Source organism: Pezoporus wallicus, unplaced genomic scaffold, assembly GCF_028554395.1.
Source record: "Pezoporus wallicus isolate ANWC-B61680 ecotype Strahan unplaced genomic scaffold, APGP_CSIRO_Pwel_v1 contig_3817, whole genome shotgun sequence".
NCBI classification, from domain to species: domain Eukaryota; kingdom Metazoa; phylum Chordata; class Aves; order Psittaciformes; family Psittacidae; genus Pezoporus; species Pezoporus wallicus.
In genome coordinates this window covers 5,773,369-5,788,034 of record NW_026635157.1, presented here as the reverse complement: position 1 = coordinate 5,788,034, position 14,666 = coordinate 5,773,369, and positions in this window count along the sequence as shown.

The window sequence follows — 14,666 nt, the reverse complement described above, 5'->3', positions numbered from 1 at the left end:
AAGTGACAAAAAACAACCTGTCAAAACCTGAGCCTGCCAGTTCCAGCCTTTAAAATGATTAAATAAAAACTACATTACAGGGTTCTATATCCTTTTTCCTACTGATTTCCAGCTAAAATTTGTTCCGTTTGTCAGCTGAGGAAAGAAAATGCTGTTATTTCCGCCCCACCAGTAGCTAGCCCTGTGAGCACCCCCTGGATCTGGGAGTTAAGCCAAGATTTTGTTTTGGTTTTGGTTTAGATATTGCATTCAGCATTATTAGCAATGCAGGTGCTGCTGGCCAGAATAGGTCTATAGGGACACCTCTACAGTCTCTTGTATTTTTATTATGCTCTTAGTAACACCTTTGTGAAAACACAAACCCTTGTGGGTTTACCATGTAAGAAGGGTATAGTCAGAAGTCTGCTGGTTTGTGTGAATGCAGACAGTGATTTCATGCAGACAACTGTGTTCAGGTGTTGTAAAATATATGATAAAACAAACCATTCCTGACCACTTGTTTCAGGGTTCATTTGTAAAGGAAAAAGAAATGCAAATCTACTTACCTTGAAATAGTAACTCATCAGAGCCAAAAAATTAAAGAAAATTTGTCTTCATTTTTATCACCTATATTTATCAGGTAAAAGTGCAGTTTGTAAAGACATCTTTTTTGCTAATGTTAACTTAAAAGTTTTCTTAGAATCATCTACAGACTACAAGTTTTCTTAATATTTTCTAATTTTCTGATTAGAAAGTCTCAATAGGTTAACGATTTTTGAAAAAGTACAGTCAACTTCCATACAAGCTAACAACTTCCATTTGTTTGTGGCTGTCACATTTCTAGAGGTCTGGTCTCTAGATGATTACTTAAAACAGATGAAGTTCTAATCCTGTGTTATGTTCACATAATATGTGAATACTCCTAATATTAGTCTTTCACTGGGTGCAACAAGATTCTTGTTGCTAATCAAGTTAAACAAATCTTGAATACTGACAGAAGGAGGCATATTAGCCAAACAGTTAAGTCTTGTATATAAAATGTTAGCTGACAGTTTTGCTACATTGTGTTAGTTACATACGTAAAATAATTTTTGAAAATATTTGTTAAGTTGCAAATAGTTCACTCATTCAAGGCAGCAATAGCCCATAACTCCTCAGATTGCAAAATTTCTGCAAACCTTAATTATTCAAAGTATTCTGCTTAAGATCACTAAGAGGTTGTCTTAAGTGCCCATGCATTACCAACAGTTAAATTCAGATATATCTGAGTTTTGATTTGCTCAAGTGCAGAAGATACTACCCAGTGCCTCTAAATGTTTTCTGAATAAGAGATACTTAATTCAAAAGACTGTAGACAAAACTGACATGAGTAGATCACATGAAGCTCAGTATGTCGTTCCTTATTTGGAACTGTACATATTGTTTTTCTTCCTCTGGGGATGTTTATTTGAAGGATGAATAGGTCATTCTTAGCAGGAGAGCTCATCATATGAGTGCCAGATACAGAAGACAGATGAGTCAGTTTCATACACACTACAAATCATGCATGCAAGATAAAGCCATATACATATTTGCATTTGACCTAAACTTCAACTTTGAAAAACAGGTTTAAGAGAAATTATTCTGAAATTCAAAAACTGCTTTGCAGAAAGAAAACAGTTTAAGCAACAGAGCTGAAGAACAAAGAAGTCTCTGCTGGTAGGAAAAGAACACATTGAGAATGAAATACTGTATGTCAGTCTGCATGAGCTCAAGCCTGTGTTTAATACACACTTTGAAATGTGTTTATCTGATGCATGATTGATACTGCTGCAATGTTCAAATCTCAGCCACTGTCCAGTCATTGCTTGTCATTGAAAAATATGGCTTAGTGTAGAAAAAATCAGTCTTCTTTTGTGCTGAATGTAGTACAAAATGTATGTCTTCCCATTGTTTCTTTTGCATGTGGTAAAAAGATAAAAATACTGATTTTTTTTCTTTCATGATTTCTTTCACTTTTTTTTTTTTGTTTATTTGCTTATTTATTTTTAAACCTGCACAATTTGGATACAAGACTATTAATGACTGCTTTTTTGAATGAGTTCAAATGAACATGAGGTGGGAAAGTCACACAGCTCCTTACAGGAACTGCAGCAAAGTCTAAAAAAAGAAAGCTGCAGTGAAAAAGAGTACAATGCTGAATACGACACTCATCATTGTATTCTCTCTCCACTGTCTCAAGAAATTAGAACTACTGGACATGTGATCCAAAATGTCTCTGCTGTTTTGCCATAATAGAGGCATTACATTATTTGCAACATGCGCACAGATTTCGGAAGCATAATGGATGATGACTAGTATAGCAAATAAAAATCCTGAAAATAGATGAGGCATATTTGCAGCAGAGTTGGAGGGTGATGGGGATTCTAATGTGCACATGTGAACCAATTAAAATGAAGCCACATGTACTAACAATCTCAGGATGAAGGGTAGTGATCTTGCAAATAGTCTCATGAAATAAAAATGTGAGCTTGAACATTTTGGGGGGGGCAGGGCAGCATTTAGGGAAGTGAGGAGAAAGTATTTGTCAGCCTACTAGGTCAGCTAATTATACCCATTCTTATCCCATTCAAATGTAATTGGGAATGGGAATGACCTACATTAATAGCAGATTTATGTATTCCTCCTGGGCTGTGAGCATTTTAATAACTGCAGAAGTCCATAGAGTGCTGTGACTTCATTAGGTCCAGAGCTGTAATGGGAGATGCCCATCTGACTGGCAGTGACCATAACCTCATGTAAGCATAGAAGAATCCTTTCTTTTGACCCACTTGCTTAGCATGAGTCAGAGTACTTCATCAGCATGCCATGTAAGTGCTGCAAGCTCACTGCACTTGCTTTAATGATCCAGAATATTAGGGAGATGGTCTGATCTACTGGTCAGTGACAATTGGGCACAACTTGGAGCTACTAGCACCGTCAGGAGAACACATTTATACCAAACATCATGAGGGGTTTTTTGGGGTGTTGTTTTGTTTTGGTTTTTTTTTGAGTTACGTATAAAGCCAATTGCACTCTTTAAATGCATGTTTGATTTTATGCAGCATATATAATCTCTGTTCAGAGTATGATGAGAACAGCAGCTGCCAATTATAATAGTGGTGGTGGGGAAAAAATAATCCCTGACCTTTTTGCAAGCAGTAGCGAAATAGCTGCCATTCCAGAAAACAATTTATGAACCAGAGAAGCAGTCCTTTTGGGAGCTTTGGAAGAGGGGTTGCTGCTGAGAAAAGACAAATGCGAAAAGGAATGGGTCTAGAATGATTGCATTGAATTGATGGTGCTGTAAAAGCAAGAAATCCTTACTGAATCCCATCTCCTTCTAGTCCTGTTTCTAAACAAATAAAAAATTGAAAATTATGGCTTCCAAGAAGATTATATATGGCTTCTCCAGCAGTTCATATTACTTAAGCTGTGCAAACCAGAGTTTGCACTGAGGGCAGCAGCTGCTGTAATGCACTCTGGTCTGGCTTTTACCTTCTTTCTTCATTCACACTTATAGAATCTTGGAATCATAGAACAGTTAGGGTTGGAAAGGACCTAAAGATCATCTAGGTCCAACCCCCCTGATATGGGCACGGACACCTTACACCTTACACTAAACCATGTCACCCAAGGCTTTTATAAGGAGGAAATTCTTTCCTGTTAGGGTGGTGAGGCACTGGAATAGGTTGCCCAGGGAGGTTGTGAATGCTCCATCCCTGGTGGTGTTCAAGGTCAGGTTGGACGAGGCCTTGGGTGATATGGTTTAGTGTGAGGTGGCCATAGCTGGGAGGTTGGAACTAGATGATCTTAAGGTCCTTTGCAACCCTAACTATTCTATGATTCTATGATTTGTCCAGCTTGGCCTTGAACACTGCCAGGGATGTTCATTTCCTTATATCCAATCTAAACTTCCCCTGTTTAAGTTTTAACCTGTTACCCCTTGTCCTATCACTACAGTCCTTAATGAAGATCTCCTCCCCAGCATTTGTATAGGCCCCCTTCAGATACTGGAAGGCTGCTATGAGGTCTCCACGCAGCCTTCTCTTCTCCAGGCTCTGAGAATGCCCCAACTTCCTCAGCCTATCTTCATACGGGAGGTCCTGCATTCCCCTGATCATCCTCGTGGCCCTTCTCTGGACTTGTTCCAACAGCTCCATGTCCTTTTTATGTTGAGGACACCAGAACTGCACACAATACTCCAAGTGAGGTCTCACAAGAGCAGAGAAGATGGGCAGGATCACCTCCTTCAACCTGCTGGTCATGCTCCTTTTGATGCAGCCCAGGATACGGTTGGCTTTCTGGGCTGCAAGTGCACACTGCAGCTGGCTCATGTTCATTTTCTCATCAACCAACACCCCCAAGTCCTTCTCCTCAGGGCTGCTCTGAATCTCTTCTCTGCCCAACCTGTAGCTGTGTCTGGGATTGCTCCAACTCAGGTGTAGGACCTTGCACTTGGCATATTCCTGGAGTGGTGTCATCTCTGTGTACATAATTTGGTTGAAATGATGACCATCTCTGTGCTGCCACATAGTGTCCCCAGAGGTTGCTCATCACTGCCTAGGTTACTTTGGTAATTGTATCACCCAAAAGGAAAAGTGAGCAAACCAGTGGGAAGATTTTTTTTTCTGTCCTTTCTCCCTTCTATACTTTTTCTCAACTGAATAACTTAAACTCTCTTTTGTGCTCTAATTTTAAACACATATGAGCATAACAGCTTCTTAATGAAAATTTCAGTGCCTGAATACCTGCTTCTGACACTTTCATGCGACATCTCATAGAGAAGAGATAGACCTTAACATATGTTGAAAGCTGTGTAATCCAAAAAGTAAGTGTGAAGACATTGTAAGTTATACAGCTTTGTGTTCCACAGCCATAAACAAGTTGGGTCTAACTTTAAAGTAAAACGCTTCTACCTCTGCTTGCTCTTTGTCTCACTTACTGATAATATTGCAGAGCAGGACTGGTCATTGCAAAGCAGACTTCTTTTCCAATAACCTGTCTCTGACCCCAGTTGTTTCCAGAATTTTTACCAAAAAGAAAACCAAACCAAAAACAACAACAAAAAAGAGAAGAATGAGACAAACATCTTTTTTGATCCTATGATGAGTAAGAACATAAGTCTGTTAGTCTTTTCAGCTTCTGTGCATACACAAACCTTTCTACACTTTCAGCTCCCTTTGGTGTCTGTTTCTAAGCATTGGCTATTTCTGCTGGTATATGTGGGACTGCCTGCTTTTGCAGTCTTTGAAACTGTAGGAAAACAAATCCTTTTCAGTTTCTGTTTACAGGAAAAACTAAAACACCTGCTAAACTTGAATGTCTGGTTGTGCTTAATCTTCAATGTCTTAGATGTGCTTAGTAGCAAAGACATTAAAAGTGAACCATCTGCAGGACTGGTTAGTATCCATGCTTATAGGTCACTTCTATCACATAGTCCCAGGTTACAGAACCATTTAGCACAGAGCTGTGATTACTTTCCTGGTGTTAAAATGATTTTATTTGGAAGAAAGTACTGTAACTCCTTTTTTTTACAGAACAGAAAAGACACTAATATAGAAGGAGAACATGCCTTTTGCTGCCCTTTTTCTTGCCCTGGTTTACGGTAGTACTATGAGGCACAGAGAGGAGTTAAGATATAGAGGATTTCTATGACCAAACCAGGAACATTTGTCAGGAAGTCACAGTGTGCATAGCCCCATTACAATGGGGCTGTTTAAATGACATGATTAAAGCTATTTAAATGTCTAAAACAATCTTAGTGAAGTTTCAAGGGCATTTGGTTCCATACAGTCTTCCATGAACTGTCCAAGGTCCCTGAAAGGTCTCCCTGTCCCACCTCCATTTGTAAATCTGGCGTGAAAAAAAGTATAATGTTATTTAAGGAAATCCTATATAGTGAGCATGGAGGTATCTTTTCTTCAGCTTCTTTAAATACATGGCTATATCCTATATTGGGTTTTGATAATGCATTTTGAAGGTGTTTGGAATCTTGTCTGTCTTACAACACAAAGATGCCTCATCTATGTCACCACTGGACACAATCTGTAACATCTCTGTGAGGCTAATCTGGTGGAAACAAACATAAACTGTTAAGGATTCAATTCAACAACACAAAACACTTGGAATAAGACTCTACCATTATTTTATGCCTAGTCTGACATTAAAGTAGAAACAAACCTTTAACCATTAGCTAGATAATGGATTTGTGGTAAACAAGTCATTCAAAGTGTTTAAGCTGACTGCTGTTCGCTCAACAGTTTAGTTTATTTTGTTAGGTTCATGACAGCTAGTGAGCCAAAAGCAAGCAAGCAAACAAAATGTTATTCCCTAAACTAACAGGGAACTTTCATACACTGCTGTTGGCTGATTTGTTCACTGTATAAAACAACAATGGTTACAAGATCAATGAACTTCTTAATACTTGCAGTGTGCTCCCAATTTTTAAACCTCTATATCAAGTTTTTTGATTTCCCAGGCTTCAGGACATCTAGAAACACCATTGTTTTATTTCAGGCCTCCTGAGGTGGATTTGCATTGAAATGCAGCACTGTGGTGTGATGATGTGCACCTGAATGTGACTGCATGATGCGAAAATGCATTGTCATCACCTGATGATATGGTATGAGGCATATATACAAATATTATGATGCAGCAATGTACAGCTACAGTCCTTCCCATCTCCGTATAAGATAAATCCAAAAGGTATCACTCATGTTTCATGCTGAGCACATTGCCTGGAGAGTGATGTGACAGTGACAGAGAACAGAGAGAAGAAAAAAACAGAGGACCCTTAACAGGTGGCTGGCATGTGTATAAATATGTGTTGAAATGACTCTCAATGACTGCTGGATGCTAAAGAATATAATTGAAATAGACAACATAGCATATTAAAGATGCTTAAATAGCTATGCCCCCTTTCCAACAAGAGCTTTATCCAAGAACATCTTGATTACAGTTTCTGCTGCCAGTGAATTATACTTACGCTGCTGATGTGCAAAGCAGATATTTGGAAGTATTGTCTATGTACAGCCTTCAGGCTTTTGCTAGCTGGAGAGCAGAAGCCAAGCTGGTTTAAATCTAGTCCAGCTATAGTGAGCATAACAGAATATTACTGCTACTCTGTAGGTGTAAAGTATGTAGACTTGCTCATAATCATAGTCACTTGGACAAATATGGCAACAGTTAGCTGGTAAAACACTATTGTAAAATGTTCCCTAAGATCAGTCTTTGTAATGCTGGTGTGTGAACGGACCTGTGACACTCTTCACAGATTAGATAAGAATATTTATACATTTTATGAATGTTAATATCGATAAAACAAAATCTTTAAAGAAGATTGTTCTTTTGAATATATACTGGAATATATTTGAAAAACTGCAAAAGTGAATTATCAAAGAATCGTGCTTTCTGGTATTACAACTCTAGTCAACTTGAAGAATATTTTCTTTCTTTCAGAGAAATCTGCCTACTCAGTTGAGTTTTCCCAAGGTTATAAGTTCTAATTAACATGCAGTTTTCATAGTTGGTTGATATAACTATGAATCATTAAAGCCTAAAAATGTGTAATATCCTTGGTAACTCTTGCCTTTTCATACACTTCAAGAATATCTCTTTCCGTTCCTTCTGCTGGGAAAAAAATACTTATGAACATGAAGGTAAGGAAAGTGGATACCTGTTGGTATTTTTTTCTCTGTCACCTTTGATTCTGCCAATCTGTTGTATCTGGCTGACTTTTTTCACTTGAAATTAACATCCTGAACTAGCGTCATCTTCCAATCAAGCGTATACAGTATCAAGCATTGCCCAAGTTTACAAAGGAAATCACAGATTTACCCCCCAAAGGATACTGTTGGCTAGGGATGTTACTGCTTCATATCTAATAGAACCTATAACTTGAAATAAAATTATACTTGATGAGGAGGTGTGCCCCTCTATTCTGCTCTCATGAGACCTCACTGGGAATAGTGTGCAGTTCTGGTGTCCCTAACATAAAAAGGACATGGAGCTGTTGGAGGAAGTCCAGAGGAGGCCCACGAGGATGATAGGGGGCTGGAGCACCTCCTGTATGAAGATAGGCTGAGAAAATTGGGGCTGTTCAGCCTGGTGAAGAGAAGGCTGTGTGGAGACCTCATAGCAGCCTTCCAGTATCTGAAGGGGGCCTACAAAGATGCTGGAAACGGTCTCTTCATCAGGGACTGTAGAGATAGGACAAGAGGTGATGGGTTTAAATTTAAACAGGGGAAGTTCAGGTTAGATATAAGGAAGAAGTTCTTTACTTCAGGAGTGATGAGGCACTGGAACAGGTTGTCTAAAGAAGTGGTGAATGCTCCATCCCTGGCAGTGTTTAAGGCTAGGCTGGACAAAGCCTTGGGTGACATGGTTTAGTATGAGGTGTCCCTGCCCATGTCAGGGGGTTGGACCTAGATGATCTTAAGGTCCTTTCCAACCCTAACTATTCTATGATTCCATGATTATATTTTTGCTGTATCAGCTGTGGCTATAAGGACGTAGGCTGCGTTGACCAACTATTTAACTGTTTTGTTCATCTGTTCATTTCTTGATTTTTTTCTTTCTAGTGTTTTCCAGAGGAAAGCATGATTTTAAATGGGTTACAGTAGGTACTGTAGAGATATAAATTTCTTTCTGGTTGGGAATAGTGCGTCATATGTGTTCAGCTAGAGGAAAGGCATTTTCAATTTTCAGGCATAATGTTGGTCAAAAGCACCTGCTGATTCATTCTGAGGATGGTGAGTCAGAGAAGCTAAATTAGGTTTCTTGTCTGAGTCATCCTCTATAGGGGATTATCTTACTCCACTGACTATAGACAGAGCCTAAGGAGATTAGCTATACTAGGCTAAAATTGTACTTTGTCGATGATACCTATTTCCTAACTGTTCTTTCTTGAAGTCCATTCTGCTCTGAACACCAAGAGCTAATGCATGAGAATACCTTAGTTGATACTTGACACTTTTTGGCTGTTTTTGAAGAGGGAATAAAAGTGGAAGTTATATAATGCAGAAAGTATCCTTCTTTCATATTTTTAGTATAGCAGTAAGTTTATTTTTTCAGTAGAAACACTAACACTATTGTCTTGAAGTAATTGTGTGGTTGGAAAAAAACAAGTATGAGATATCAGATTCAGAAAATGTGTATACCTTTTACAACCCACAGAGTTCTTCAAAGTTACAATTATATTTGTATCTTTCGCTTATTTTCCAAAAAATCACATAGCTCGCTGGATAGAATTCTTATGTTGAGTTAAATAAACAGAGCTGCCCTCAAAATATGAATGCAAAATCCTTAAAAAAATGAATCAGCATTCCCTCTGACCCTGGTTATAATGCCTTGATAATAATGGCAATTATCTTTTATTATTTTAATTGATTGTGTACTCTATATGCTGATAAATGGCCAAAACTGATAGCATTAGAGGTGGACTACAGACATCCATTAGTACACAGAACAAATATTTTATGAAAAGTGCCTATAAATCTTTCACAGCCATGCTGAAGTTTTCTTCCACTCCCACTTCATCTAGAACAGCTTACGTTTGTCTATCTATATATTTATGTCTTTTTCTACGCCTTTGTATGCACCTTTTAAAAACAAAATTTCAAATGGTTAGCAAAAGCATCATAACTAACCTATTTTTACCGCCCCCAGACAAGAATATATCTTTATTTTGCTAAAATACAAGATCACAGAATGGTTGGGGTTGGAAGGGACCACTGGAGGTCATCTAGTCCAACCTCCCTGCTTACACAGGGTCACATAGAATACATTACTCAGGGTTGTTTTCAGACAGCTCTTGAATAACTTTAAGGAAGGAAACCCCTCAGCCTGCCTCGGCAACTTACTCCAGTGCTCAGTCAGATGTCTCTCCTTTTCCAGATAATGCATTTTTATTTTTCTGAGCCCAGCTTAGAATTTTAGAGTTATTGGCAAAACCCTTTTTACTTTTCCTTAATGTGTTTTTAAGCAGTCCCTTTTTACCCTTGTCTAGGGGTGCCCACTCAGTTTGTTTGTCCTAACCTGAGAGACAAGGACATGAACAAGGCAGATTTAAATGAAAGGGACATTCAGAAATAACCTTCACTAGTCTTGACTCTATGGAGCACAGTTTGAACTGTGTGTACCAGCTGTGCCACCCCTCATCTTCCCTTCTTCCCATTGACACTGAAGTTGCATTCAGCTTTGACAACTTCCATGTATTACCAGGGTGTTGATGTGTAACAGCATTTTTGTGATTTCCTTCAATTTATTTTGATTTCATATTGTCCAGAGAGTTCAGTTGCAAGTGAAAATACATGACAAAGATTTTCATGTTGTTGATATAGAACACACATTTGCAACCTGAATTTCCAAGAGTATATTGTATGTAATAGAGGCAGCAAACAAATAAAACCTTCCACCACAAAACATGAGGGAGGGCTTAGGAAGCCCGGGCTGTGTCAGTTCCATTTGAGATTAGTAGTTGGAGAAGTTTGATTCGTGCCACTGACAATAACTGATAATTTTAATCTCCGTAATGCATTCAAACTTCACAACGATGGTGCATTACAAATGCAGCATAGCAAACTGCTGCATTAAGCATGATTCAAGTTGCAAAGTCAAACATTTAGATATTAGGAACTGCTGGAATCCAGGGAGCCTAAGCATCATTAATGTGGTCCTCCACTGTCTGGATTGGTTAGTAACTCCCATGCAGTTTGCAAGGAGACAAGGCTTATTTGTTCATAGCATTATTATAACAGCAGGACTCATCCCAAAATTTTAATAAAACCACATTTTTGAAAATTCTCCACATCATTCCAGAGCTGAAAAAAGAAGTTATGTAGATTTAACTAAAAGTAACTCAACACGCACCTTAATATTCAAATAAAATGGCTCACATGGTTCTGGACCACCTCCCAGAATGGCTAGCCTGGATAGCATGAGAAATTTGCCTACAAGTAGATTAGCAAAATTAAAAGAAACAAAGTTGTGGCATTAGAGGTTTTGGTCAATTTCTCCATCAGGCAGGGCCAGTTACATTGCTTATATGAATGACAGTCCTTCATCTCCAGCAACTGAATATTATAGATGATGCTTTCAAGTACTATTTTAAAGATGCTTGCTAGTATATAGATGCATTAATTTTATATTATGGTCTATCTACTGAAGATAGATGTCCTTACTTCTGTTTTATACTAGTGTGAGTTGTAAGAGACAGTAAGACTTCTGGAATGTAGTAATCTAAAAATAGTCAGCATGAATATTGCACATTTACTGTATTATCTTTTATTTATAAATTTATATTTTGTATTTATTGTATGAAGCGAGTGTAGGAAAAAGTAATGATCTTGCCTCAAGTGTCTGAAAAATTGGAAATTTACAAACACAAAAATGAAAAATTTATTTGGAGTAACACAAGAAACACAAATACCTATCATATTCTTTTATGTTTCCTTTTTTGTTCTTAGCTTTTAAAAATCTACCTGTTTTGCTTACTTAAAGGAAAGAATTAGTGTCAATAAGCTTTTGAAATAGGTAATTCTTCTGACGGGACCCAGGTTCACTGACAGCAGATTTCAGCGTCTGTAAGGTAAGAAATACAGAGAAAGACTCTTAGCTTTTACTAAGGGAAGCATTTTATCAGTGTTTCTTATTGTGAAAGTAACATAGGATAAAAATATGTGAAGAAATTTGGGGACTATGGTGGTTTTTCCTCTCCCACTGTAAAGCCATTAAAATGATAATGTCAAAAATTGTAGCCCATGTAAACAGAAAATTTACTTGCATTTAATTGTAATTGTTGAGTGGTGGAACATTAAAATCAAAAGAGAGCCTATAATTGTTTCACTTGCACTGACTAACTTTAATTAACATTGAGTTATACTGTAAATGTACAAAGCTATCAATGAAAATTATTGGATCTTTTTAAGGTGAAACGCACTGCACATAACCATGGTAGTAGAAGAGAAGAGTTTGAATGCTGTGAAAATTGAGGAAAAAAGTAAGACCTTGACCCTTTTTCAGGTTAATTCAAGCAGTCAGGATGTAAGCTTTCCTTGCATTCCTTTTTATTTACTTTCTCATAACAGAGATGAATGAATTTTTAAAGGATGTATGCTGCTGAGTTTAACGTTTACATGCAGTGGCTGAAAGAAAGTCTTTTAATTCAGAAATGCATTCAAACTACTTACACTTTCTTATCTATCTGCATTTATACTCAGATTTGAAATCCACTAAGCCAACTGAAAAATCTCACACTGAGTTTAATGGACAAGGACTCAGGCCCTTATAGCATGGTCATTACCAGAGTCTCTGATTCTGCAACTGACTCCGTGTGGGAGTCAGTTGAAGTCAATGATGCATCAAGAGGGCAGCTGAATTTGTCTATGGAAGTCAACTGCAGGACTTATGCTTTTGTAACTAAGCATTGTGTTTGCATCAAACATGATCTATTCTGCAAAGAACATAATAGGGGCCTCTGTTCTCAGGGTCGTATTTATCTTCCGCTGCTATGTTTCACAGTGATTTTTTCCTAATTTGTATTTATACATATTCTGTTTTCTAAGATGTTTTTAATATGATTTGAGTTACTTCATTTTTCTTGCAACTTTGAAGATGATGTGCCTGTTTACTAAGCTTTTTAAAAAGAAAATGGTGATGGGTAGGAGATCTGTAAATATATTACTACTCTGTAAGCAACAGAAATATAATAAAAATATGAGTCAAAAACTCTGTTACATATAATAATGGTTTAAAAGGCAAATTGTCTGAGTTTTACCTAATAGATAGAGGTAATTGAAATGCAAGGGAACTTTGGAGGTTTTTCCTAGTTTTTCACAGTAAGCAGAAAAGAAATGATTAAATCAAATTTTGTATCTTCGTTTCTACAATGGAGAAATGTGTGGTTACCCAAAACTTTAAAAGACACTCAGGTTGACAGAGTATTTTTGTACAGTAGGACTGGACAATTATTTTTGGTGAATTGCTTTTTAGACTTAAGGCTTCAGACCTTAGTTGTCACACAGAGGTTTTTCATATTTTCCCCTTCTCATTTGTCTAACCCAGAGGTCATTAGACACTTCTTCAGGATGGCAATAAGAAGGTTCAAGCTCCTCAGCAGCCTGAAAAGGTTTAGAAAAATGGACCAAGCTTGGTTGCTTGGAAAAGCAGAGCATTGAGAAAGAGGGAAAAGACAAAAGGAATCTTCCTGAATTCAGCTGGTTGTACTGAACAGAGATTCACTGCGTAAATAATGAACATAATTAAAAACTTTACAGTTAGTTTGAGCTCTCCCTTGAAATCTGACAATGAGTTACAAAGGACTTTTGAGGAAGGAAGTAGGAGCTGATGAAGTTCGGTATAGGAAAAGAAATCTCTGTCAACACCTTCCTTACTAATTCTTGGCTTCCTTATTGGCCTTTTGGTAACAGTGGATAGGTGAGCCTATCTTTCCCCACTGTTTTTTAATTTCCATGAAATTGTGTGTCAGGCTGAGCACAGACAGGGTATAAGTAGGAAGAAGGCTAGAAGAAGGTTGTTGGTTGCAAGGCTTCTAATGGTTTATTTATTTTCTCAAAGACAGCTTAGTATTTTTAATAAATGCCATTTTAGCTCTTGGGATGTGTTTGGTGTTAAATACACTTTTTAAGCAATAAAATGTATTTTAATTCATATGAGCAAAGACCAGTACAGACTTTTGAGACATCAAATAGAAATGATCATCAAATCAGTTTGCATTCATCAAACCAAACAGTTCTTTCTTCAGCTTTATAACAGAACCATTACTAGTGACTTCTGATTACCAGGCACAAGCACAATGCCCATTTTTTCATGGTCACTTTTCTGGCAGGCCCAGGTACTGCTTACTCTACTGAAAAACATCCCAAAGGACTGTCCTGGCTGCATAATGGCAGACTAGGAAGAAGATATCCTTTGGGTGATTGGTGAAGTCTGAAACTTTATAATGAGGTAACACAGAAGAAAAACTTTTCCCAAATCTCACCACAGAATCTGTGGGGAAGCTACAAAGGAGGAATGAAATAGCAACAGTTGGTGTTGCTAACAAAGAGGAAGTCCAGCTTCACTTTGTAGATATGAAAGAGCGGGACTCACCAGCTTTCTAAACATTGCTTTGCAGGCATTCAAAAAGCCTGCATTTGTGGTTTGACTGTAGCCTATCCTAAAACCATAGAATCATAGTATAGTTAGGGTTGGAAAGGACATTAAGATCATCTAGTTCCAACCCCCCTGCCATGGGCAGGGACACCTCACACTAAACCATATCACCCAAGGCCTCATCCGTGTTTAGCAGTATTTTCCTGTTAAAATTTAATGGCTAGATACAGACTCTTCCAGCTTTTGCACAGCTTTAGATGTTTACACAACTATGCAACTGTGGCTTTATGAAGGTTTGCAGTATTTTTTTTAGAAAACCTACAGGTTTTTATTAAAAATCATAAAGTATCTCTTTAAGTGTTTGCCTGAAATTGGGGAAACTAAGTTAAAAACTTAGTAATTGTGGGTCTCCTACAATGCAAATTTTTGCTCATTTTTAATATTTTATAGCTAAGATTATAAAAAATTTTAATGAGGAATTTTTTATTTTCTGGTAATGTTGTCACAAACTTCTTTAAAAATTTCAGATTAAGTTCTAGGTGTTATAGAGCTTT